Source organism: Natator depressus, chromosome 11, assembly GCF_965152275.1.
Source record: "Natator depressus isolate rNatDep1 chromosome 11, rNatDep2.hap1, whole genome shotgun sequence".
Taxonomy (NCBI): domain Eukaryota; kingdom Metazoa; phylum Chordata; order Testudines; family Cheloniidae; genus Natator; species Natator depressus.
The window spans coordinates 63,850,243-63,878,188 of NC_134244.1; the positions used below are offsets into that span (position 1 = coordinate 63,850,243).

General features: G+C 42.0%; 1 protein-coding gene across 31 annotated transcripts in view; it reads left to right on the top strand.

Annotated features, from left to right (window-relative positions):
- MAP2 (microtubule associated protein 2) overlaps nt 1-27,946 on the top strand; it is a 340,979-nt gene that overhangs the window by 88,875 nt on the left and 224,158 nt on the right. The window lies entirely within an intron of this gene.

Below are 27,946 nucleotides of genomic sequence, written 5' to 3' on the forward strand. Positions count from 1 at the left end.
TTCCCATTCATTCTCTGTTCTCTTTGTGGTCTTTCTGCTCACAATGTATCTTTAAAATGGGGATAAGAACACTTCTTTCTTCCACCCTTTGTCTTACCTATCTAAATTGTAACTTCTGTGGTGCAAAGATTTTCTCCTACTGTGTGTCTTTTCAGTGCTTAGCACAACAGAACCCTGAGTGTGGTTGGCATCTCTGATGTGCTGTTGTCATATAAATACATACATCTAGCACTCTTCTTGTGTCAATCTCAAAGCACTTTACAAAGAAGTCAGTAGCATTATTCCCATTAATGGATGGGGAAACTTAGGCACAGAGGTGAAGTGATTTTTCCCCCCAAAGATTGTTTTAAAAAAAGCCAAAGAAACAGTTCCTGCTGAAAGGCTGAGATGTATAAATGTCTGTAACTGAGAATTCCCCACACTACAGTTTTGTGGGTTTCCTACCAGACACTGAAATACACTACTTCACATAAACAAGCAATAAAAGTACTCCTGGAGTCCACAGTGTCCTCATCCCAGAACACACTTATGCCTTTTCTGTTTTGCTCTTTTTGTATTTTCCCCACAACAGCCTTTGAGGCAACAGACTAGAGGGCTAACTGTGAACCAATCACACGAGCATCCATATTGCCAAGGCCAGAAAATGATCCAATAATGGGTGTGTGGTAACAAAGTGAGGGGATCCCCTTTATCCTGAGTCCAAGGTGAAAGTATTGTTGGGATGAGCAGGGCTGAACTCTCCTCTCAATTGCACAGGTGCACCATGTTGTTTTCTGCTGCATCTCTTCCCCCCGCCTCCCCCCGTTCAGCTTCATGGAGATTACCCAGGGTGGACAAAGTAAGTCTCGCCATATGTCGCTGCCTTGGCCATTCATGTTTCTCTTTTTTGGTAGCTCCCTACCTGCTTAAGAGGAGTAAGAGAGTTGCTTTACTTAGCAAAGAAGATACTTGTGTTGTCTGTTGAAGGCTGTGCCCCCTAGCAAGGACTTAACCACCTCCTTTCAGGTCAGTATTTGATTGAGAAATTGCGTTTACTGGCCATCGGAGTACTTATGCCAAGTCTTTTTCAACTGAGAACTCCTTGGGTTTATTCAAATGCTAATATAATGCCATCTGCTACTCTAGCTGGGTCATGTAACTAAATCACGTGACCTCAATTATTATAACTGTAAGCTTTCTGAGAGCTCATTCACTATGTTATACCCTGAGCGAGCATCTGCCAGTTATAAACTGATCAGGACAATTATTAGAGATGTAGGGCTTGGGGTTTTTTTCAGAATCCCAATAGGACACACTTTTGCGTGTGTGTGTATTTTATTTATATATATTTATATATTTTATATATATATATATATAAAATAATTTATATATTTATATATATATATATATATATATATATATAAAATATATATATAAATGCTAAGAAGAAAGTTGTAGTCTTCTGAGAGTTAATTGCTTTTACATTGGTATACATTTATCAAACTGATTTTTTTGTAGGAGGGGAGCAGAAGCATAGGGAGATTTGCATAGGGGGTACATCTACAGAAAGACATTCACAAAGGAGAGATTGCAACTTGCCTGCTTTTTTGCACCCATAATTAAACGGTGGGTGCAAATCTGAATATTTATATCTCTAATTACCGTACTGTGGGCATGAAACAACTGCTTAGAGGCACAATTAATCATCTTTGTGGCCTTATTTCATTTTGTGGGTGCGAAACTTGTTCCTGCAGAAAGGGAGGCTGGGTCTCAGCTGGGCTAAAATTATAACCCAAAAATGTATGTGCATAATAAATGACTGGCCTAAAATTTCCAAAAGGATCAGTGGTTTTGAGTGCTCAGTCTGAAACTTTTTTAAAGGGCTTGAGCATCAACTTGTTGAGCACCCACCCTCTGAAAATGAGGTGTTTCAAATTGGGCACTCAAAATTCGAGGCATCGAAAATCACTCGTCGCTTTGGAAAATGCTGGCCAAATATCGTAAAGCTGTTTGCTTCCTTTAATACAGTTGCATTTACAGTAAATGTTCACCAAAGGCAGAGAAAATAAGAATTTTAATGGAATACAAAACAAACCCAATATTTTAAAAATGATTGTTTTGCAGAAAACTGCGTGCATATTAGCTTCCCCCCATCTTTCTGTCTTTTTTTCTTTGAGGTGTCGAATGACAGTCCATATTTGCTGCACCTTTGGTGCGCAAAGGCTTTCATTGATCATTTGAGCCCCTGCTTACTGAGCCCCTTCTTAGAGCACCCCCAAGAAAGGTTTGGTTGCCCATTTGATCAGCACTTTAACAAGCATTGGGTTCGATGGGCTGCTTTGGAGACTGTGTGCATTGATCATTATACATGCATTTGTCATATGCTTCTGGAAGTAATGGCCATAGCTCTTCAGGTTCTCTCTACTTCTCCTTTAAGTAAAGCTCCACGCAGAAGCTTGTGAGGCAGGATCTGAGGATGTTTTACACTACCACTAATCCAGAGGGGAGTGTGCCTTGACAGGCCAGCCAGGCCTGTGTGTCAGCACTTCCTCAGTAAGGTTAAAAGATGATTTCACCTTGTCATTTAGCTTTAATACCATAGAGCAGTATCCCTCTAGGTTGGGCAGCAGTACTGGCATGTAGTCATTGTCTGAGCAGTTAGGGTTCAGATACAGACTCAGCTTAGGCTAGCATGTGGGGAGTGAGTGTCCGGCCAAAGGAGGGCTCTCCATTCGGTTTGGATTTGTAGGTGCAGACATGCTGCAGGCTGTTCCCATGAGAGTCGTGGCCCCGCAATGGGAGAAATCTCACAAGATACAAGTATTCATGAGATTTCATCAGCATCCAATCAAGGATCAGAAAATAGGCCCAAGGGGTAGACTCAGACCCAGCATCTTATATTGCCCCCTCCACCTTATATTTGCCTTTCAAATTCAGTGTTCGGATTTTGAGGGTCTAGTTTTAGCCCATCTTTAGTCGGGTTCCCACTCTCTGGGTTTTACCCAGACAGTCTGATTTTTGGCTTCTGTGGCTGGGTGCCATTTAGGGTTGCCAGGTGCCCGATTTTCAACTGGAAAGTCCGGTTGAGAAGGGGGTCTGGCAGTGTCTGGTCAGATGCGCTACTTGCAGGCAGGCTTCTTGTCAGGCTGCAGCAGCTCCCGTCCCAGACCAGGAGCAGAGAGAGCCCAGCTAGGGAGCTGGGGGGAGAGGGAGGAGGAGACGTCCAGTGAGTGACGGGGGCAGAGAGGAGAGGAGTGAGTGCTGGGGGCAGGATCTTGGAAGAAGATGGAGCGGAGGGTGGGGCCTCGGGGAGAAGAGGAATGGAAGGGTCTTGGTCTTGTTACCTGCAATTAGAAAGGTGGCAGCTGTAATCTCTGGTTCTCTACAGTGGGTGTGAGTTACATAATTAAATAGTATAAAATGAATCTTTGTCATTCAGAATGTGGGCTGTAAAAAGTCAGCATTTGCATCTTTGGAGTTGATACATTCTCCAACAGTGATTTGATTGCCATTGAAGTATAGTACTTATTTACGTAGTGTTACATATGTTGTTTACGTTGAGACCTGTTCCCCCGAGGCATTTGAGATGGGACAATTGTTTATTTACTTCTTTGATTTGAAGCTATTTTTGACACTCCTTTTTAACCCCAAGCCCCTGGATAGCTTTTTGATCTCCTCTGGATTGAAATGTCCCTTCTGCATGAGTCCTTTCTCCAGCTCGGAAAGTCAGGGTGCATAGCCTTCTCTAAGATTGCCCCCAGACAAACTATTGCAGAATCACCTTGAGATTCCTATTATGTTTGCTGGTTCACCACCTCACGCATCCTGCCCCATCTCACAGAGACCAAACACATCATCTTTACAAGGCCCTGGATCTCTGCAGACAGCAGATGCCGGTCTAAACCTGGTCTCACACATGGCAGTTCTCCTAAGACATCCTAAAATATGCTTTCAAACTTCAGGAACTTTGCACAAGGAGGCTTGTTGGGGTCGTCAGAGGAAAGGCATCAGAGCATACGATCTTTCTCCTGCTCTTCATTGTATAGCTGTGTTTTTGCTGTAGACTCCTTTTGGAAGAAATCACTGAATTGTAGCAAAGCCGCTGGTGCATAAAAATCCTTCTTCTGGAAGCCTACAGAAGTCTCAGTAGCAAACAATTCAGTGCTGCCTTGGAAATGGGGTGGAATGGACAAAGAAGAAAAGAAATGAGAGAGAAGATCACAGTGATGCAGAGATGGGAAATAATTTGTTGAGGAAGGAACAGCAAAGACAAGGAAAATACTGCTAAATCAGAGCAGTGCACACAAATATTCCACAAGCACCCGAAGCACGTACTATGAACATTAATCATTATGAGGTTAGATAAGGGGGGTAGTAAAAATTGCAGAGAGGGAGAGACAACTAAAGAAAAATAATCATGAGACCAGGACAATGGGCATCTAAGATATCCCCTCTGGAATCATGATTCCAGAAGTAATGTCTGTTTTTGAAGAGCTTGATGAGGAGACTTCTACTGTCAGTGACTTTCTGTACCTTGCACGTTATTTGAATTAATGGGGATATGAGAATGCCCATTGTGAAACCTTTTAAAGGCTTCAAATCTCATATACTTCCACAACATGAGCTGCCACTCTAACGATTTGTACGAGACACTGTTTAAAAAGCACAATTAAATGCTATACTGGGACCCTTAATTTGTATATATTTCATATTATAGTACATTGATTTGTGTATGTATTAGCTGATGTACCACAAGGATCAGTTCTGGGTCCAGTTCTGTTCAGTATCTTCATCAATGATTTAGATAATGGCACAGAGAGTACCCTTATAAAGTGTGTGGATGATACAAAGCTGGGAGGGTTTGCAAGTGCTTTGGAGGATCAGATTAAAACTCAAAATGATCTGGACAAAGTGGAGAAATGGTCTGAAGTAAATAGGATAAAATTCAGTAAGGACAAATGCAGAGAACTCCACTTGGGATGGAACAATCAGTTGCACACATACAAAATGGGAAATGACTGCCTAGGAAGGAGTACTGCGGAAAGGGATCTGGGGATCATAGTGGATCACAAGCTAAATATCAGTCAACAGTATGACACTGTTGCAAAAAAAGCAAACATCATTCTGGGATGTATTAGCAGGAGTGTGGTAAGTAAGACATGAGAAGTAAATCTTCCGCTCTACTCGGCACTGATTAGGCCTCAACTGAAGTATTGTGTCCAGTTCTGCATGCCACGTTTCAGGAAAGATGTGGACAAATTGGAGAAAGTCCAGAGAAAAGCAACAAAAATGATTAAAGGTCTAGAAAACTTGACCTAGGAAGGAAGATTGAAAAAATTGGGTTTGTTTAGTCTGGAGAAGAGAAGACTGAGCGGGGACATAACAGTTTTCAAGTACATAAAAGGTTGTTACAAGGAGGAGAGAGAGAAATTTTTCTCTTTAACCTCTGAAGATAGGACAAGAAGTAGTGGACTTAAATTGCAGCAAGGGTGGTTTAGGTTGGACATTAGGAAAAACTTCCTGTCAGGGTGGTTAAGCACTGGAATAAATTGTCTAGGGAGGTTGTGGAATCTCCATCATTGGAGATTTTTAAGAGCAGGTTAGACAAACATCTGTCGGGAAGGGTCTACATAATACTTAGTCCTGCCATGAGTGCAGGGGATTGGACTAGATGACTTTTCGAGGTCCCTTCCAGTCCTATGATTCTATGTGGTGTATAGGAAAACAGACCTCCCAAAGGCCTGTTCATGCTAGAAAATCTCTCCATCCCCTGAAAACTAATATGAGTATAGGAATAAATACCACCTCATTTTACCTATCACTCCTTTCCCTAGAAGAAGAGCTGGAAAACAGGTGAGCTTTGCAGCATGTTGTGAGGGTCATCAAATCCCAGGTCTAGTGGGTCAGGGAGGAAAATTATTCTCAAAATTCATCCTGGTTATAACAGTTGGGGGTGGAGATGGCTACCTGAAGCATCTCAACTGGTTGCGGTTCTCTGGATATAGTGTAGAGGGAAAGGTGGTCTCTCAAGTACTCAGAACACAAACCACTTAGGACTTTAAAGGGGAATTTCCAATGGCATTGAATAGAAGTAACCATAGAAACCCACAGTTCACCCAGTTTGTGTGCTGATTGCTGGAATATAATGACTTTCATTAATAAAAGGGTGCTGATCTGATCTATTTCTCCACAGGCTTTAATATGCATTTTATAACAAGTATTGGCAAAGGTGATTTCCCCTTAGATGTGGGTTTTTCTCTGAACATTTCTCATGTTTTCAAATATAAAATAAAATAATTTTGATTTTAAAAGAAAGTAGTTATCGGTGGCAGCAAAACTGTAGTTTGGAAGACAAGCTGAATGTAAAGGGAAAGAAAGCTGCCATGTGCTCAGTGTACCTCTTTGGTCCCCTGCTCTGCCCTCATTCCATGGCTGTTGCGTGAGCACTGTGAAATGGCAGTGACCACTGATTCAGAGGCCTGCCCATTCAGGCTATGCACCTGTGAGAAGATCAACTCCTTATACAAGTAAAACAGAGAGGTTTGGATACTCTGTGTTTGCTATGCAGCATACGCTCATCCAAGCTTTTTTGGGTTAGGTGCCCATCCTTTGCTTTATTCAATGCACACTTTACATCATGCATAAATAAAATACAGCAAAATTCCATGTGACTTCTCTCTCCCCCCCCCGCCGCCCCCTTCAATAAATCTGTTGTTATGGGCAAAATTCAGCCCTGGTTTAGGTGGTTGCAACTCAGTTAACTTCCCTGAAGCTGAACCAGACCTAATCTTCGTTCTTTGTTGTTTATATTCTATTTATTTTAGAACCCAGATTCTGCTGTCATTACACTGTGTGGTTTCATTTAAATCAATGGGACTGCTCACCACGTAAGGCACTACTCAGTGTGAGTGAGGGTGATGGAACCTGGCCCTTAGGAACTACAGAAAACCAACCAAATATAAAACCTGCTGAAAATCTATCATGGCTGGGGGTGGGTGGGAAGGGGGAATTAACTTTTCACTCTAAAGCTGAACAGTGATAACTGACCACATTGTGAGAAATAGATGTTAGCGGAATGAGCCTAAAATGAATGAATATTATTTTGGAAGTTTGCAGCATGATTGAAAACACTTGTTACTGGGGTGACTTTTTACTGTTATGATATAGGGCTTGATCCACAGAAGGGCTCCTATTGCCTTTGATGGGCTTTGGATTAATCCCATAGTACCTTATGTGATATGTTGCCATATCTTTACACATGCCAGCAAAGTGGCCCACTAGACAGGACCATAGAATGGGAGTCAGGAAACCTGGTTCAAGATGGGACTCTGCCATTGACTTGCTGGGCAACCCTGAGCAACTTCATTTCTTCTGTGCCACCTTGTTTCCATCTGTAAAATTATACTTATCCATATCTCAGCTATATGGATGAAAAGTGCTACTGGTAAGTGCTTGGACTTATTATTATTACTCCTTTAAATAAAAATATGTTCAGTTGTTGTGTTTGAATTGTCAATAGCAGTTCAAAATCCTTGATGGATTGTCTGTATCACAAAAGTCCTCCATTGTGGGGAGGAGGGGGAATTTAGCTGTTGCCAGATTTGTCGTCGTCTGTGTCTTCGATCCAGTAACGAAAAAATAGCACCATTAACCCTTATGGAAAATGTAACTATTTCAGGGGAAAAGCTGACTTTCTCTTCTGCTGATACTAGAGCTTTTTATATTAAAAAACAGTAGGCAAGGTATGCCTCTAGCCATAAACCAGGTTAAATAATATGCTTTTAAGCTTCATAAGAATGACACAGTGAAAGTCTGTTTCATAAACCTTTTCTGCAGCTGAGTAGAATGTTAGGCCCTGAGCATGCAAACCATTACGAACATGAATATGGCTCAGTTGCATGAATAGTGCCATTGAAGTCAATGGGATTGTTGACATTTAATGAAGAGTTATGAGCATATGAGTTAAGAGTATTAGTAAATGACTCAGAGTTTGTATTACCAGGGCTTCACATTGGATGATGTTCATTTATTGCAATAACTTTACAATATCTGCACCCTTAAAACCCAGCAGGAGAATCTATCTACCCAAAGGGTCTTGCTTTGCTTATTAGAAAAACACACATCCTAGCAGTAAAGTCCTCAAACTAGATAGTCTTGTGTTGTGGTATTTCTTTTGTATACAGCCGCTCACTTTGCCTCTGTAATACATGGGGGGAAAAATCTCCAGTGTAATTGATTAGTGCCTTTTCCTGTAAGTGAACTCTTGTGGTTTCTGGTTTCCAGCCAGTTCTATTTTTACATTCTTTTCTCCAGTTACTTTCTCTTTCTTAAAAGGATACTTCTGTTTGGTATTCTATTAACATAGCATTTCTTACACTCTAACCAATCTACAGTGTGTAAAAAGCAGAAATAAAGGCGTGAGGATAAAGTGTGTACTGATTAAACTCAACGCAGGTTTTTAAGCCCTGTAATAAGAGAGGCATCAGCACAGCAAAGGGCAGTAGAAATGAGAGGAATTTTGGCCACTCTGTTTATGGATGTTGGGCTATGATGGTGACCAACCAGTTCCGTATTGTTGCAGCATAAATAATTTTGTTCCCAATCCTGCAGATGGTTATGAACATATTTTTGCTTATATGAGGAAAGTTATGAATGTGCATCAATTTTTGCTGTATCTGGTCTTCAGTGATGGGCCGCAACATCATCTGGTGTACGTTGGTGTAGCTCCATTCAAGGCAATGGAGCTGTACGGATTCACACCAACTGAGGATCTCCCCTAGGGAATCCAGGGGTTGTAAGAACACTGTAAATTAACACAGAGAAGATCTGCGTTTACAGAGAAATGAGGAAATGAAATTAATCCCAAGTAAGAGTTCAAAAAGGTAGCAGAGATGGTCATTTAGGTCAGATCCAACTCCCATTGAAGTCAGTGGGAGTCTTTCCATGGGCTTCATTGGATCTGGCTGTAGGGTGTGAGGTGCTGAAAGCCCATCCCCCATCTCCATAGGTTGCTTCTTAGAGAGCTTTAGGATTCTGTGAGCCCTTCAGGAGAAGAGTCATTGTCATTCTGGAGACTGGGACATGGATACTATTTTAGGTTGATTAAAATCTTGCTTGGATAGCACCTTCAATGTCAGAAGCTTAGAAGAACAGAAGAGAAATCAATTTAGTGACATGTACTGTTTCCCAGACAGGAGCTACAAACATTAGAGTATTGTGTTCTTCATTCAGATAATAAAATAAATACATAAATATTGCTCTTTTGTGCACCCTCCTCTCCCTCCCCCCCCCGACCACAAGTTGTTGCTGCGGTTTTTTTGGTCTGGCTCCTAAAGTCACATCTTCAGATGTGGTAAAAGACTCAGTTCATCCTTTTCCATTGAAGTCAATGCATCCCCTTGCACCTGTGGTGAATTTGACACACACTCTCTCTCTCTCTCTCTCTCTGTTTCTCTTCCAGCCAGGCAGAAGATCAGCCTTAACATGTACCTGCAAAAACTGGGCCTGTATTTTTGACACGTAGATAGTGTGGACTGTCAGTCCTTCATCAGTTGAGACTGAGCCGGTCACAACACGTCTTCCAATATTCTCTCACTCCGGCCATCCTTCGCCATGCTTGTCCATATCTCCTTGTTAGGAAATCATCCCACCTCCGACCGTGTGGCCATTTCTTTTCTCACGGATACCACTTGGATATAGCTGCAGTCCATCTGTTGTCACTGAGTCAGGCCACATGTCCCGCCCACCACATTTTGCTGAGCCTGCTTTCAACAACAACGTCTCGCACTCCAGACTGCTGCCTAATTATTTCGTTGGGGATGTGATCACGGAGCGAAATACCCAAAAATGTTCGTTCCATCGCCCTCTGTGTAACAGACAGTTGATGTTCTTCAATCTTTGTCAGCGACCATGTTTCGCTGCCATATAACGTTGCTGGAAGCACAGTCGAGTTAAAAAGATTCGCACGTGGCGTTTTGCTGATCTTTCCTTGGAGGATGTCCTTGATATCATTGAATGTGCACCATCCAGCTTTTTTTCTGCACGACAGTTCGCCTTTCTGATCGTGGCGCATGTTGACTTCCTGGCCCAAATACACATATTTATCAACCTCTTGGATCTGCTCTTCTCCAAGAGTTATTTGGGTTCTTGGCAGAACATCTGATCTCGTGTATTTCGTTTTCGACCAGTTCATTTTTAATCCGACTTGACTACTTTTCGCGTTCAGTTCTTTAAGCATTCTCTCAAGCTGGGCTGTATTTTCGGCTATCAGCACTATATCATCTGCGAACCTGAGATGGTTTAGCCACTCGCTGTTTATATTAATCCCGCCTTTCAAGTCTGCTCATCGAAAAATCAACTCAAAACAGGCTGTGAATAATTTTGGTGAAACTGTATCTCCTTGTTTCACACCTTTCTCAATGGGGATTCGGAGAGGAGTATCGAACAGCGGTATGTCCGTGCTGCAGCCAGAGTTCACTTCCTTTAGTAATGTGATATATTTCACGCTGATGCCCTGTTCTGAAAGAGCTTCAAGAACAGCATTAGTCTCTACGCTGTCAAATGCCTTCTCATAGTCCACGAAGGCAATGCACAAAAGGAACTTGTATTCCCTTAAACACTCTAGTAGTTGGTTTAGAGTGAAGATGTGGTCTATTGTGCTGTAATTCCTTCGAAAGTCGGCCTGCTCTCTAGGTTGCTGTTCATCCAGGTTTTGTGACAGTCGATTTATTATTTTAGTGAACAACTTATAGATATGTGAAAGCAGGCAGATCGGGCGATAGTTCTTTAGATTTTCTTGATTGCCTTTCTTATGCAGCCGGATGGTATTGGACTCTTTCCAACTGGATGGTATCTTCTGGATTTCCAGGTAGCGACTGAACCTTTGGGCGAGAGCTTTCCAAAGTTCCTGACCTCCCGCCTTAAGCACTTTTGCTGTCAGACCATCCTTGCCTGGAGCCTTCCCCTCTTTCATTTGATGGACTGAGTGACAGACTTCGCCGATGAGAACCGGGAGTATGTGTTCATCGGTTTGTTGAAGTGATGGCAGTGGGACGTCTGCAGGGGATGCAAACAGCTGGGTATAGAAATCCCTGCATATTGCCTCCATCTCTGTTCGATCGGTTACTGATTCTCCGTCCCTGTTCTTCAAAGCCAATAATGATGACCTGTACAACGCCAGTTCCCATTTGCATTTTTTGAGACTTTTATGATCTTCAGCAGCCATTAGGAGCTTTTCGGTTTGAAATTTCTCGAAGTCTTCCTTCAACTTCATTTGTATGAGCTTGCAGAGAAGGGAGTACTCAAGCCTGTCGCTGCCATTTCTTTTCATTTTCCTCCTCTTCTCCAATAAAGTCTTTGTATTCTCTGAGCATTTGTATTTTTGCCACCACAGACAAACTGAAGAATCATAATCTGACACGTAACCACTAAGATATCTGGTTTGCAACCACAATAAGGGAGTTAGACATGTAATTACTAAGATTTGCAGCCATGATAGTGCCTGAACCAAAACCTATTAAAGTCAGATCTGACAACAGTTAAATTCCCTTCCCATTAGATCAGGTCCTTGCACATTATCTGACTTCTTGTAAATATCTGCCAGACTATCCTTTACCTTCTCCCTTTTTTTAGGCCCTGATCCATCAAAGCTTTTAAACCCATGCTTAACTTTAAGCAAATGCATAGTCACGTTGCTTCAAAGAGACAACCCATGTTCTGAAAGTTAAGCATGTGCTTTAGTGTGTTGCAATTTTTCTGTTACAGTAAAGCACTAGAACTAACTAAAACATGGGGAGGTTGAGAATAGAGACTTTGGGCTGACATCACAGTATTGCACTATTTTTTTTTTTAGAAAAGGAAAGACAGCAGCATTTCCATGTTTTTACCAGGCACAACGAGAGGGTCCATTGCTGCACCAGCAGATTGAGTTGAATTTACAAAGTAGAAAATGCTACAAACCATGTGATGTTTGTATAGTTAACGCAAAATGTTATTCATGAGAGTTGCAAAGGCAAGTGCTTGGAGGAAAGATGAAAATGGTGTTTGCTATGAATCATCCCAATGATGGAAGATATTTGATAGAAACTCTATATAGTTTATTACTGAGGGAGTATTTGCATTCTACATCTCTCTTTCCATTTGTTAGTAGATTGCTTGTAAATTACCTTTTGGGCTGAAATTTCTCATGCTAGGTTTCAGCCCAGAAGCAATTATTTTGGTATGTGTGGTAAATATCATAACAACCTGTTGAGCTGCTGTTGAGATCTTGGAACCTGAAGTTTACTTGATGCTTTCTAAATTTCATTTTGCACTCTGATGACCCCCTCAATAACTGTTTGAAAATATCAAATTACCCATGTTGTTAGTGCTTCGTGAAGAATATTTAAAGGCATTTATTTTTGAAGTAGCAAAGTTAGTGTATGAATGTATAACAACACTGCACAGCGAATGGAGAGTACATTATTTCCCATCATTTCAGAAAGACAGAGGATCCAGAAGAGCATTTAAGCACATGCTTAATTTATAAGCACAAATAATCTCAATGGGACTATTTATATGATTAAAGTTATGCACGCGCTTAAGTGTTTTGCTAGACTGAGGCCAGAGCACATTCTTGAGTGTTGACACTTGCTGTCTGTCCAATTAAAAGTCCCCCTGTTCTGTGAGGGATTTCCTGCTGTGCAGATGGAATTCCATTTTAATTCCACCAAAGTTGTAGTATAAAGAATGTTAACGTCCTTCAGGGCCAATGGACTTCCAAAGTGAATGGAACAGCATGTAGAATGTATTAGCATAGCTGCTTTCTGCTGAAGCATCTGGGGCTGGCCGCCGTTGCAATCAGGATACTGGGCTAGAGCGATGACTGGTCTGATGCATTGTGGAAGTTCCTACATTCCTATAATTTTGTGCAGAGCCCTGAGACTGCCATATGAATGGCTCTGTATATTATTTATCCCTTTCCTCTTATATTGGGAAATTACATGTCAGTGATGGAAAAAGTATATAAATTATTACCAGAGACAGGAATTTTATACCTACACAGAGCCTGTTTCTTCCCAATTCTAGCACAAACATTTGAAGCTTTGAAATGGTGCAAATGTAACATGCCTGGACACTTATCTATAACGTTTAATTTCCGTTAACAAACCCAGACCCTACCATTTTCCTTGTCCTCAGAAATCCAATTTTCTTCCATGACTGAAGGTCACTTGAGCTGTGGTGCTTTTCTTTCTTCTGATCATTTTGCACACTCCCCACGAGGGAGAAGAATAAGGAGCGCCGTTTATGCGGAGGGGGAGCACTTCAGGAGATCTCTGTGGGAAGATGAGGAGGGTGTGGAACAGAATATCTCCATGTGCTTGAGAAATAATGGAGGTTTTAAGGAGCACATCTTTACTGGCGCTTGTGTGGATGGCAGTCCAGCGTACAAATCCACACAAGGTTGCACTAGTGCTACTTCAGCTAAGTAAGAAACATCAAGGGCTCTCTGGGGCAAATTCTCTGAGGTTCCCAAAAGCTTTTTAAGGAGGCAAATCATTGTCAGGACCCGTAGCAGGAGCCAGCCAAAGCCATGGCTGCAACCTGAATTATGGGCAGCTGTACGCAATTCACAGCCTTCAACCAGCTACCCGCTAGTTCACCAATACTATCAGTCCCCTAGTAGTCAGTCAATTGCCTCCTTCACCGCATTTGTACCATGCGGCGGGCAGCTTCACATCCCCTGACCATAGCTTCAAAAGATGCCGTCATGTTTCCTCTCCCTATGCAAGACAGGAGGAGATGTCAGTGGGGTGAGGCCTTCTAATAAGCTGAGGTGTTCCCCTGCGCTGCTTCGACTCCTTCACAGAAAGGAGGAATGCACGGCTGCAGCTGGGCCATGCATAATGGAATCACCCCCATCAGCTGACCCACCCACCAGGAGCGGGATGGTGGAGGGAATTTTTTCAGGCCAGGCCTGGCCGAGCAACACATTCTCTTTGTTGGGAGCTGCCTTTTTTGGCTTTACCCCAGTTGAGAGTTCCTGCTGAGGGGATTCCTGATTGGCCAGCCGTGGGCAGGCTGTGCCCCCTCTGAGCGGTGCAGGGACGGAGCTGGGACTGAGAATCAGGCTCTGTGACTGTAACAGTGTATTTATATGCATGTTTTCCTTTCTGCTTTGCAACTTGTATTTCCCCATCTGTATCTTTTGTTCCTTTCCCTAGCTCATATATTTCCGATCCTTTCTTTAACACTCACAGAACTTAGTGTGAATTCTGAAACGATCCACATTTCCATTTGTGCATGACATTTATATCATCTGCCTTTTGTTTTGTCCTTTTTTTTTATTAGGACAGCAAGTACTGTTTATTAAAGATATAAACCACAAGTTTTTATGAGCCTATAACGAGCTTGAATGTTTTATATAAGGCACAAAACATCACATGGGGGCATTTTCCGTTCAGTGGGCCTCATTCTCTCACTTCTTTGCTTTGCTGCAACTCAGTTGATTTCAGTGATGTTCCTCCTGATTTACACCAGTATGAGTGAGCAGAGAATGAGGCCCAATGAGAGCTCACACACTGAGTCACATAGTCAGTCACTAGATACAGCAAAGCACTTCCAGCAGACTCCTGAGGATATCAGAGATGTGCCCTATATACCAAATTCACAGCTGAGTCCAGATTTTGCTTAGAGGGCTTCAGATCCAGGAATTTGCTTTGGCCCATTATAGAGGCCAGAGTCAACTTTTTCAGTTTATCATGGCCTAGCTCTACTATTAAGTGACATGAGAGACTACTCAAACCCTGCTCTGAAACGCCGGGATGTTAGTGTGCAGTAAATAATGCAACCTTAATTCTGGCATTTCCTAACTCTTGAGCACTTGACATTACAACCGTAATAATGTTCTTTTAACTCTCTGTGTGTGTGTGTGTGTGTAAATCTCTGCACAGAGTACAGCTTTGCTAGATTTAAATTAAGTTTGGGGGTTAAACTACCAGTAGCTGACCAATTAATACCATAGGAGTTATCCATACACTTTACTCATTCAAGATCTCTATCAGCAAACATAGCGTTCACAATACAGAGCCACAGTGGGCTGCTACTTAATAGCTTGGCTGAGATCAGCAACTGGACGAAGTTCAAAGCTGAGAAGACTGGTGGGAAAATGGAAGCATTCCAAAGAACTCTCCACCTCTATAATACTCTTCCCCACTGAGGAAGAGGCTGTCTGCTTTCAGATTGTCAGGACCCTGAACTCCCCTGGACTCCTTGCTGGTTCTGGGCCATGTCAAATGCCCCTTTCCCATTTGTGGCTGCCACTGGCTGGTGGAAAGATTGGTCCTCCTCTTGTCATGTTCCGGCTTGGTCATGGCCATTCATGTACAATGTCCTACAGGTTTGATTGTTGTAATTTCCCGTGCCTAGGTAAGACATTGCCAACATTAGCAACGCTACAGTTGGTCCAGAACACAGCAGCCCAACTGCTCAGGAGCACAAGCTGCTGGGAGCACCATGCTGTGCCCACTTCACTGGTTTCCAGGTAAATACAAGTTCAGGCTACCCTGGACAGTGGAAGTATCAGCCTCCAGGGTAGGATTCCTGCCTGTGAGGCAAAGCTTTCTCAGCAACTGGCGCACACACATTATTTTTATTATTTTATTATTCATTTATTTATTTATCATTGTATGTGCATGTATTTCTTTTATGAGCCCCGACTCAGGAAAGCATCCCTATGTACTTAAGTACTTCCCTGAATCAGAGCCATTACTGTTGTTGATTTTTGTTATTTGTCCACGGTAGTGCACACTATATGTGCAAGGTCCCTTCCAGACACACATGAAGGCATGGTCACAGATCCGAAGAGCTCAAACTCTCAGGGCAGATTAGGAGACAAAAGTCAGGGGAAAGACAGTGGGAACAACAGTAGACAAAATGGGTCTGATCCAAAGCCGACAAATCAATGGAAAGGCTGCCTTAGGGTCAGGGCTCTGGTACTCATTTTTTATACAAGTCAACTTGTGTCAGGAACTCACCCTCAGAAGTTCTGATAAACCACAAACCTCAGTGCCCACAGAGAGGAGAATGCAAATACCACTTCTCTGACCCACAATAACACCACATTTAAAGAAAAGAGAGAACCCAAATAAAACCAAACCGTACAACTTAAACAAAATCCAGTTCATTCTGATTGGAGGGAGGGGGGAGAGAAACACCTCTTCAGGGCTTTTGGAGGTGCTGCTATGGGGACAGGGATGAGATAACAATCTAGAATGAAAGGAAGAACTCCTACATAATTGAAAAGTGTGCCAGAACAAGAGGGTCTAGCATTGCAATTAGCAGGTATACAGATGCACAGCACTTTACCCGCTGCTATCGTTAATTAATACACATGTACCTTCAGACTAGGCAGGACTTTTGTTCACTACTTTCCCTCCCCCCGAATGTTGTGACTTTTTCCTGAATGAGTGAGAACTCCTAAATAACATAATATATATAAAAATTTCTTTTAACACCAGCTCAGAGGCAGCTGACAACATCTGATCTCAATCAACATCTTTTATGTACTGCATGTAAGAGGTTTATGGTATATAATACTCCATTTGTTAACCATTTCTTTTCATAAAGCAAGGCCAAGTTTACTGTGAATCTGCCTGTGCACTGTATGAGTCATACGGTTTGATGAAATAGTATGTAACCAAAAGGAAGTAGAATTAAGGCCCTGAATCAGCAATGCTTTTACGCACGTGCTTAGTTTTAAGTGCTTTGCTGACTAGGGGTAGGCTTAAGCAAGTGCTTGAAGTTAAGGAGTTGCTTAGTGCTTTATAACTTGGCATCCATGGCTTGATCCGGTAAGTCGCTGGGCACTTCTCTGAACTCCCATTGAAATCAGTAGTAGTTGAGGATACGCAGCACCCCTTAGGAACTGGCAGGATCAAGCCATAAAAAGAAACGTGTTTATGTTTTAACAATCTAGCAGTGTTTTGCCCCTGAAATGTTATAAATAGAAGGGGTTCTTGCCTATTTTATTAAAAAAAATAAATAAGGAATTTGGGAATTATGGTAGCTTAAAAAATCCAGCCTGGCTCTACCATGCAGGTGTAAGGAACTTCCTAGACCATCAGTCCTGACAAGTCATTAAAACTGTCTGCATAAGTAAAGTGAATGGTTAAGTGTTAAAGGAGGAAGCAGAGCTCTCCATGGAAATCTCATTTACGATCCATCCCTTGTGACAATTCTGACTGGTAATAAGCACTCTGGATGGTGTCCGGTTCAGCAGATTGACAGCTTTTAGTGGAATTGTACAGTACAATATTATACTAACATTTAAAACACAGAGGATCTACGTTATGTAAAGGTTTTGAAAGCATCTCTATCTGTTCTGTGCTTTTGGCTCCCACCAACCATTCCTAGCAATGAGAAACAATTCTGCATAACAAGATATACTATTACGAAGACACTGAAGCAACTACAATTCCTGCATAGAAAATCTGGTAGTTAGCTTTCCATGTGAATGATGGGATACTGGGTCGTTTTGTTTGTTTAGAGTGTGATCTCTTTGGGGTGGGGCCCTTCCTCTTTGAAAAAGCATTGCCATTTAGGAATAACACTGACATCCCCTTCTATCCAATAAACAAAAATAATCAAAGCCCGACTCTAAGCAAAGGTTTTACCCCAAAAAACGAGAAGGGCCAGAGATTCCATCCGGTCCACTCGTGGCTTTGCTGTTAATTTTATATGAAAAGCCTTCAGGTACTCTAGTGATGGGCAGCAGTATAAAACCCACAGACCGATCATCTATTACTCCATTCTCAGTGGGCCCTAAGGTGGTACTGTAATAAAAATAATAAATAATGACCATGAGGTACATTTTTAAGCAGTTATGTGCAATGTACAGTAAGCTGTGTAATGTTGATGCCCAATAAAATTACATTCTACAGAAGGAAATCAAAGAGATTTGGAAAAGAACACTTTCTTTGTGTGGGGGAGGAGGGAAGGGGCAGAAGGAATGTAGGGGCAGGATTCTCCATTGTGCTGTACCATGTTCGTTCATTTACACCAGTAACTCAGAACAGCATTTTATACTGGCTTTGCAATTAGTCTGCACAGGTGTAAATGGTTACACAAGGAACAGGGGGTACAGAGAATTGAGCCTTAAGTGTGCAGTGAGAGGTCAGGATCACCAGCTGGGCTAGGTGGACAGGTGACCACAACACAAAGCCCTTCCTACCACAGTTGTCTCCCAGGTTGGCAGTCTCTGAGCAGATGGAAATGATTGAAGTGTCCAGCAATCCTCCACCCGCAGAAGTGGTCCCTGCAAAACAGGGTTCAGTAAGCATGGAGTGTAAGCCTGTTGTATGACTAAACAGAGGATTTCAATCCCCACAGTTACCCTTTATAGCACAAAATGATCTAAAGGGTAGGAAGTGTAATTTCATTCCCACAAAACAGTGATCTAAACAAGCCTATCCAGATTGATGGGAGCCAGGGGCAGCATTGTAGTGAGAGAGGGGCAATCCAGGGCAGAGGAGAGGGCTAGTCCTGCTGCGTAATTAAGAAAAGACTTTGTTCATGTTACTTTGTATAACAACGTTGGTGAAGCATATGGGTTGGTGCCTAGTCTGGAGCTAATAGAGGTGACTTTAATCTTTCTCCATGGAGCAAATCATTAACCCCTTCAAAGAATGTTCTTCGAGTCTGTTTGATTAGTTCAATATGCACAGTTTCAGGAAAGAAATAATTTGTTTGGACAAAAGTCTTAGTTTCACTGAGATTTCTGGGGTTTGGAGGAAAAAAATGATGGCCAGAAGTTTTTGTGAAGACTTAAACTCAAATGATGTGCATTTTCTTTTCAGCTTTTTCCAGCCCCTATCACATTTCCCTTGGACTTGATTAGTTACCAGTGTTTCAAATGCTCAGAGGAACATGCAGAAAAAAAGACACACATTCCCATTTCCTCATGCCCACTCCCCGCCTCTTCCCCTCCTTCCCCGGTACTCAACTGATCTCTGTGTTCACAGGACTAAAAGAGAGAATTGTTTGCCATCTAACCCAGCTGGAAAACAGGCCTCATTAAACTCATTACTGGGAGGAGGGGTGGAGGGGATACCAGCATGTAAAATGGGTTCTCTGTCGAAACTTTCAAGGAGCTTATGTAACGTGGCATTTGTACCACTGTAGAGCTATGAGAGCAAGGAACCTATCAGCTTTTTAAGTAACCTAAACTTTGAGCAAATACAAATGTCTTGAATTGTAGGGCTATCGGGATGATGTTGTGATAATGTAACTCCATTAACGGATTCACCACTATGTTAATCCCGTTTTATGTCAGGATAATGTCATTAATTTCAGTTGTTACACCAGTATAACACGGACATAATATGCAAAAAGAACGAGGAGTACTTGTGGCACCTTAGAGACTAACAAATTTATTTGAGCATAAGCTTTCGTGTAGCTCACGAAAGCTGATGCTCAGATAAATTGGTTAGTCTCTAAGGTGCCACAAGTACTCCTTTTCTTTTTGCGAATACAGACTAACACGGCTGTTACTCTGAAACCGGACATAATATGGTGATGAATCAGGCTCTCTGACACTTTGGTTAACTTACGGGTGAGTACTGTGACTGAAACAAAAACTTTATTATTTAATAGTGCCCCGCTATTGAAAAGAGTAAGGCTTTGAGAGTCTATCCAGGTTGCACATTCCAAGTGATGATTCCTATCATGGGGGGATCCACTTGCAGAAGTCTTTTTAAAGTCTTCACTGCTCTCTCCAACTCCCCATTGTTGTGGGGGTAATGTGGACTACAAGTATGATGATCAAAATCAAAGTCCTATGCAAACACTAGGGATATTTCAGAGGTAAATTGAGGCCCATTATCAGATATGAGGACTTCAGGAACTCCATATCTTACAAATATTGACTTTAGTTTACAGATGACCTCTGCCAATGAAGTCTGTGTATCTGAGTCAATACATCTGGAGAAGTAATCAGCTATAATCATGTATGTGTGTGCTTTCCAAAAAACATGTGTGTGGCTACCTGCTGCCAAGGCCTGTAAGGCAGCTTTTTAGAAAGTAATGGTTCTGGTGACTTGTTTTGGGTTTATTTTTTGGTTTTTGTCTTGTTATGTATTTCACAGTCCTCTACTAAGGTCTTAATTTGCCTACTCAGTCCGGGCTGCCGTACGAATTGCTTTGCTTGTGCCTTTCACTTGTTTATACCTTGGCGTCCCTCATGGGTTTTGGAGAGCATTTCTTTCTGATGTACCGTAGGGATAAGAATGCACCATCCTTTCAGAAGCAAGCCATCAGCCATGTGAAGGTCATTTCAGTCCTGCCAATATAGTTGGAAGTCGATTCCTTCAACCCCACCTTCTTTGGCAGAGTTGAGTCAGTTTCTGGCAAGTTTAATCCTTTAGTTATTCATCTCTAACTTGTTAAAATTGGCTGGCAGATGCTATAATTTCTGCCAGAACAAGGTCAGTATAGACTTTGATATATTTCACTAAAGACTTTTCTTATTTTGGCAGCTGCTCAGTTAGGGCTGTAGCTAGTGTGAGCTGCTATGAGGGCTTTCCTTGGTATGTATTCAATGGTGAAAGAAAATCGCATCAGCCGTAGTTGAAGTCTTTGAAAGATCTAGGTGAAAGATCATCCAGTGGTTTTGAACCCAATTATGACACTAACGGCTTATGGTCTATTTCTGTTTTAAAATTCAAGCCAAACAGATAGGCACTGAGTCGTTCACATGCCCAAGTGAACTCGAGAGATTCCTTTCCTGCTTGAGCACACCGCTGCTCTGTTTCTGCCAGGCTTCTTGATTTAAATGCAACAGGTCTCTCGCCTCCTTCTGGCTGCTTTTGTGTGAGCACCGCTCCTAAACTATATGAATATGCATCCTCTGCCACTGTTGTTGGCTAGTTTACCAAATATTGTGTCAAAACGTGGGAACGTCCATGGATTTTATTTTATTAAATGCAATGTATCATCTCTGCTATATGCCAACATATCATCTGCCTGGCAAGTCTGAGACATTCTTTTTGGAAATCTTCTGGTTCTGAGATATGCCAAATGGAAGATAGTACCTTTTAAACAAGGTGATGAATGTTGTTAATAGTATAGATTCTTTAGCGAGAGAAATTTTGCAAGGAGCATACTGTAGCATCTAACTTTGAACAGACTTTAGCTTCTGGTAACCAAGCTAATGTCTGGTCTACTGTGAGAAGCATATGTCTTTCTCTGCACACACTTTTTAAAAGCTGTGTAAAGTCCACACAAATCTGGGTTTTGCCATTGAGCTTTTGTATTACAGCCATCCCTGCACCAGTCACTGGGTTCTTCTATCTGGGAAATAACCTCCATATCTTCCATTCTCTTTCATTCTTCTTTGACTTTCCTTAGCAAAGGTATAGGGATGCAGCATTGGGTTGTGAGAGCAAAAGAAGTCACTGATGGCACCAGTTTTTATTTTGTACTCCCCTGAAGCTCTCCTAGCCCTGAGAAGACAGGTGGATATGTCTCCTGTAAAGCTTGCTTTTTGCTATTATTGCATTCCAGTTTCTCTACTAGGTGTAGTCCTTGTATTGCTGGCAACTCTAGTAAGGGAGTTATCAGGTTCTTGTATTACATATATTCCCAAGGAACTGGCCACAAACATCCAATGTATTGCTACTAGTCCCATGTAAAATTTGATTTGGTCTTTGCAGTCTCCACCTTAGGCTCAGTTATAATTTATTTGGGTTTTTTTGGAATTGCAGTGACTGCTGCTCCAATATCGGTTTTCAGACCTGTGTACCAAGGTGTTGTATGTTCTATTGCGGGTGTCCCTAGAAGCATAGACTCATTGTCCTCTGATAACACTCCTCCTTGGATTGCTGCCACTGCTCTTGGTGACCTGTATGCTCTTGCAAAATGTTCTATTTTGTGGCATCTCCACATTCTGCCTCTTTTGCATTGTTGCCAATTCTGGCTTCGTGTATTGCCACATCTTCCCCAGCTTTTCCAAGCTTTCCTTCCTATTATGGTTCTTTGGTCTCCCGCTCTCTAGTTTTGCATTGTTCTTATGTTGTAAATTTGGTCTGACTTCTCCTTTCACAGTTGTCTTTTCTCTTTACTGTGTCACTACTGTCTGATGCCGTCTCCCCCTATGCTTCTAGCAAGTAAGTCACACGACTGTTTCTTTATGGTTTCTTACATTCTCACTTTGCCTGTACCTTTTGCTAGTGTGAGATCTGAGTCTAAATGAGGCTGTGCTGATAATTTGGTATCTCTTATACCAGCAACTCTTCTCTCTCTAGTTAGCGCTTCTTTTAACAGTCCATATTTACAATGTTCAAGCAAGACTGTGAACTGCAGTAATAAAAGTCTTTGCTGTTTCCCCTTTTTCCTGGCATCTCCTGTTAAATTGGCCCTTTCATGTATAATAATCTGTCTGCCTATGAAATGGGCATCAAAAGCCTCTTTCAATCTGAAGTATTCTTTCTTTTCCTCATTGGTGAGGGTCGGGCACATAGGATATCATCAGCATCATCACCCATGGCAAATATCAGGCATTTATCTGGCATTCTTTTGCTTTGTCAGGTAAACCAGAAGACATCCAGAAACACTCCGATCTTTGGCTCTAGGAAGGTTAGCTGCCTGAGTTGCCAAAATTAAACTTCTCTAAGAGAGCCATTTGTGCTATGGGCTTCATTTCTGCAGTGAGCCCAAGCTCTGCTTCCTTCCTGCTGCTAATTTTACAGGTCTTCTCTCTGATTTTCCATTTTCATCACACACACTCCTCTCTGGGGTCTCTTCTTTCCCTTATTCCTTCTTTGGAGAGAGGAATTCACTCATTTCTGGCACCAGCAGTGTGAGGATATAACCCAAAGAGCCAAGCGTTAAGCAGTAACTAGAGAACTTCCTAACTAGGAAGTTCCTCTGTTTATTAAGCTCTCTGCTGCAACATATCCTGGTCCTCTCTGGTAACTGTGGAGGCCCAAGACTCTATAATGACTTCACACTATATACCCCACAATGAATTGCACATCTCAGAGGATATGAGGTTAGCAAAGAGACTATACAACTGCTATACTCAGAACAGGTTATTTAATGCTGAGGGAACATAAACTGTGGAGGGGGAATAGTGGTGTGGGTTACTCGAAAATCACAAGTAAAAAGCAACTGTGTTGGAAACCTCTGAAACTGTAAATTGAGGAGTAAGGGATGGGGAACTTGTTTAGTTTGGGTAACCGGAAAAATTTTGAACTAGATTCCCCAAATCACTAGCTGTGATCCAGTGCATATACTGATACAAATGTTCTACCTTGCCTTTCCTCTGTTAGTTTAGTTCCCATATTTCCTTGCAGCCTGATTCTCCCTTATGGGCAAACACTGAAATAATGGTAAGGAAGTTCTGGGGTTCTATTGTACCATTCCATCAGGTCTCTAGAGTTTACCCTCCATGGATTTGGCAGGATGTGAGACTCCCCAAACCTTTGGATGTCCCAAGACCCAGAAGGAAATCCCATCTCTTGAGTGTCAGGTCATTCTTGTAAGTCCACAGTGACTGCAAATTAGTCCTTGGGTTCAACACAGCACAACTCCCTCAGGCAGCTTTTTGCCAAGGCCTCACGTTCTGAGGGTGCAGATAGGGACAGTATGGATTATATTTATTTCCTTACTTCACATATTTCCTCAGAGCTAAAAAAGCATCTCCGGGCACCCATTCTTTACCCGGGGCATCCATCCTAGAAAGGAAAATATATCACACAGTACTATAGAAGGGACATCTCATCCCACCTTGCCACAAATACATACCCACCCGGACCCATCCAGTCCTAAGAACACCCAAAAAACCTAGAATGGGGACAGAAGGGCTTTATAGCCTTCCCAGAAGGAAAATATGTCTGCGCTCTCATGGAGCAAGGGAGGAACAACTGCCAAAGACTCCCCATGGAGAAGACACCGCCAGCAGCTCCTTTCTGTTAATAGAGAGGGAACGTCCGCTCTAGTGACTCTGCAGATCTCAACTGCAGCCGTGTGGCATGGCGTGTGTGGGGGTAGGTGATGCACCTACATGAGCTGTAATTAAACCAAATGGTATCTGATAATGTTTTAGATTGTGTCTGCAGTAGTGCTCGCTTTAACAGTGCAGTGACTGCTTAAATCTGAGCTGAGATTCTGCATTGTCAGCTGTATCCTTTGCCACAGACTACTTGGAACAAGTTGCCTTGGAAACTTGAATCTTCAGCCACTCCTGATTTAGAAGCCAGATTTTCTGGATGGTGAATAACATGTGCATGTCCTAGCTTTGTTTCTGTCAAACTGTGATTTTTGTGTCTGGGCTGGGGGGGGGAAAGGGGAGATAAATTATTGTCTAATTTAAAGCAGCTACAGTAATTTACTCGAGACTGCCTTTCATTGTAATATGGCTGTTGTAATCCGGGGATCCTATTCTGGCGGACATATGAATAAATTATTAGCAACAAGAGCTTTTGTCATTGTGTAAAAACAAGAAAATGACTATTTGTCCCATATAACAAATCTAGCTGGACTCCAGCATTAAATCTCTCTCACACAGGCAAAGGTTCGTGGAGCTATGAAAGGCAAGATTGCTAGTGGTAGATTTTGTGTGTGTTTGTGTGTGTATCTGGGATCTTAACTAGTAACTGTATCTAAATATGTAGTTCTGATATCGACTCAAGATCAGTTTTATCATTAAAGCTACAAGTCATTGTTCCTTTAAATCCTCACAGTATGTGTACACAGGCACATGCGTGGTCTATGAGGATTTAAGGAACAATGACTGGTTGGTTTAATGATAAACTGACCTTGAGTTGATATTAGAACTACACATTCAGATACATTTTCAGACCCTATTAGCTTATTCTTTTGTTTTCTAGGTAAAGTATAGGTTTGCTCCTATCCAAGTTCTTGGAGTGGCAGGGAAATTGCATGGCAAATCTTGCTGTGACTTTAACACGCTAATTACTGTGCTGTAGTCTCTGGGCTAGAGCCTCAGCGGGTGCCAATGATGGCAGCGCCACTGTGCTTGTTTACACCGGTTGGGAGTCTGGCCGTCTGCATTTCTATAACAGTTCGTACTCCCAGTCGGCGAGGCAGAGAAGCACAGTACGTTTCTGGTGCTCAGAATGCTGCAAGGGTTGTGTGACAGTGAATATGGTGATCTGACTGTCACATGCAAGTAGAAGGTGCAAAGGGGGCCACTAAAACAAAATGGATGCCATTCGCTTACGAATTACACTTACGAATTCACCGTGTTTGGCACCAGTTTTGTGACATTAGACTTTGAAGAAATTATAAGCAGCAGCATCCAATTCAGCAGAACTTTTTTCTGCTCCTACTTGTAAGAATCTTTGCCTTATTTCTTCCTGAAAAACTGGATAACTATTCTATATTCATTGTATCTCTAGCTAACAGCATCAGATATATGTGACCTGATAGTTGGTAGAATGCAACGTTTGTTGATCCGTTCACCAATTTATATGTTTTAGTAATAACTGTAAATCTGGCAATCCCCACATCCGCATGTAGCATGCACCTGTGGTTTCTATCAGCCCTGGCTCTGAGCAAAGGGATAAGGGAGGGTTGAGAAATGAAATAATAAACCATGAGTGGCTGATTAACAGGGTTGTGTTTCATTCGAGGATTTACGAGGGCATAAGAAAGCCTGACAGTAAACTTTGAGTGGTTCATAAAACATTACACTGGAGCTGATTCAGGTATGTAACCAATAAACCACATACTTCTAGCTCTCAAACAATTCAGCATTCTTAAACAACTCTTACACACAATTATTTAGTTTAGTAAAACTTCATATCAAAAGCTTATATACATAATATTTCTTATATGAAAAGGTTCAGAAAAGGGCAACAAAAATGTTTAGGGGTATTGAATGGCTTCCGTATGAGGAGCGTTTAATAAGTCTGGGACTTTTCAGCTTGGAAAAGAGATGACTAATCGGGGGATATGACAGAGGTCTATAAAATCATGACTGGTGAGGAGAAAGTAAATAAGGAAGTGTTATTTACTCCTCATAACACAAGAACTGGGGGTCACCAAATGAAATTAATAGGCAGAAGGTCTAAAACAAACAAAAGGAAGTATTTTTTCACACAACGCACAGTCAACTCATTGAACTCCTTGCCAGTGGATGTTGTGAAGGCCAGTACTATAACAGGGTTCAAAAAAGAACTAGATAAGTTCATGGAGGGATAGGTCCACCGATGGCAATTAGCCAGGATGGGCAGGGATGGTGTCCCTAGCCTCTGTTTGCCAGAAGCTGGGAATGGGCGACGGGATGGATCATTTAATGATTACCTGTTCAGTTCTTTCCCTCTGGGGCACCTGGCATTGGCCATTGTAGGAAGACAGGATACTGGGCTAGATGAACCTTTGCCCTGAGCCAGTATGGCCGTTCTTATGTACATACACATCAAATTCTACATGTATCGAATGCAGTGTTTATACATAATAAGGACTTCACTGTTGATATGGATTTTGCATAGAGGACACTCGGTTACTATACTGATGGGCAGCACTATAAAACCCTAAGACACATAGAACTCAATCCCCATTAGAGAGAGTGAGTGTGTTGTGCAATACATAATGAAGTGATCATGTAGATAGCGATATGTAACCTAAACAGCAACCAACCATTTACAAGTAATTGTGAAAGAGGCAAAAAAGAGCATTATCACTACAGGTGTTGAAGAAATTGCATTTAATGCTTAGACATCTTGGGTAGAGTATTGTACTGGCTGTAGGAGTGATATTGCCCTCTGCTGAGTGGCCCACGGAGAGGAGGATAACCTAATGCAAGCAGCTGTCGAAGTTCCCCTTTACCTGAAGTGGTAGAGCCCTGTGTTTTGGGAACAGAAGAACCAGTTAGGGTTACCAACCCTCCAGGATTGGCCTGGAGTCTCCAGGAATTAGAAATTAATTTTTAATTAAAGATTATGTCATGTGATTAAGTCTCCAGGAATATGTCCAACTAAAATTGGTAACCCTAGTGCCAGTCCCGGCTTTCCAAAAATGAGTGAGTGAGTAGGTGGGTGGGTGGGTGGTAATTGTGTCCTGTGTTTGCAGATATTTATTCATTAGATTGGCACCTAACTGATGTATTTGAAGTACAGTGAACCTCAAAAGTTCAAGATAAGCTTTGTCCAATGGATGGAGAGAATGTAATTTACTAGCTTTGTGTATATGAGTGAGTAAATGGTATTCTGTACTGCCTGGCAACAGAGGATATAGGACCTGCTTCTGCTACCAACTGCAGCATGCTGAGATTTTAAAGACAGAATATAATCTAATTTGTCTCTATATAAAACAGGTCATAGAAGTTCATCATGATAAAGGATCTCTTCCAGAAAAACATTCAGTCTTGATTTGTTCTTTAAGATCAAGTGGTAAAGGCCTAATTTTTGGAATCGAAGGCGCAGGGTTCTAGCCAAGGCTCCACTAGGATGTGTGTGCCATTTATACAGTAGTTGTGTCTGCCGACACAGCACTTGGATTCTTTATAGTAAGTGAACTCTGTCACTCATGGAGACTGGGGAGAAGGCTGAACTAAATGACTGAGGACATCTAACCTGTCCCAGCAGTCAGATTCAGTACTCTGATGTATTTTAATGTGGTCATGATCCCATTAGAAGAGGTTTATTTTGCTTCCTCAGAAGCTTCAACACACACACACACACACACTTGTTTTATTTCTTATGTGTTGTTAAATCATGCTCAGGTGGAAAACACAGAAAATTCACAACCACCGATGCTTCAACTTATTGCTAACTCAGATGTTAAAAACGGGTCTATTCAAAATGAGATGTCCTATTAGCCTGTGCGTTCTCACGCTTCAAGGTCTGAGTCACTCACATAGACTTCACTGGGAGTTACTTGTGTCCTGTGGTAGAGTGCTAGGGCTCATGAGTTTCACTTTTCAGTGAACCATTGAATTCTAATTTGTGGGTGGGGGGGGTTAGTTCTG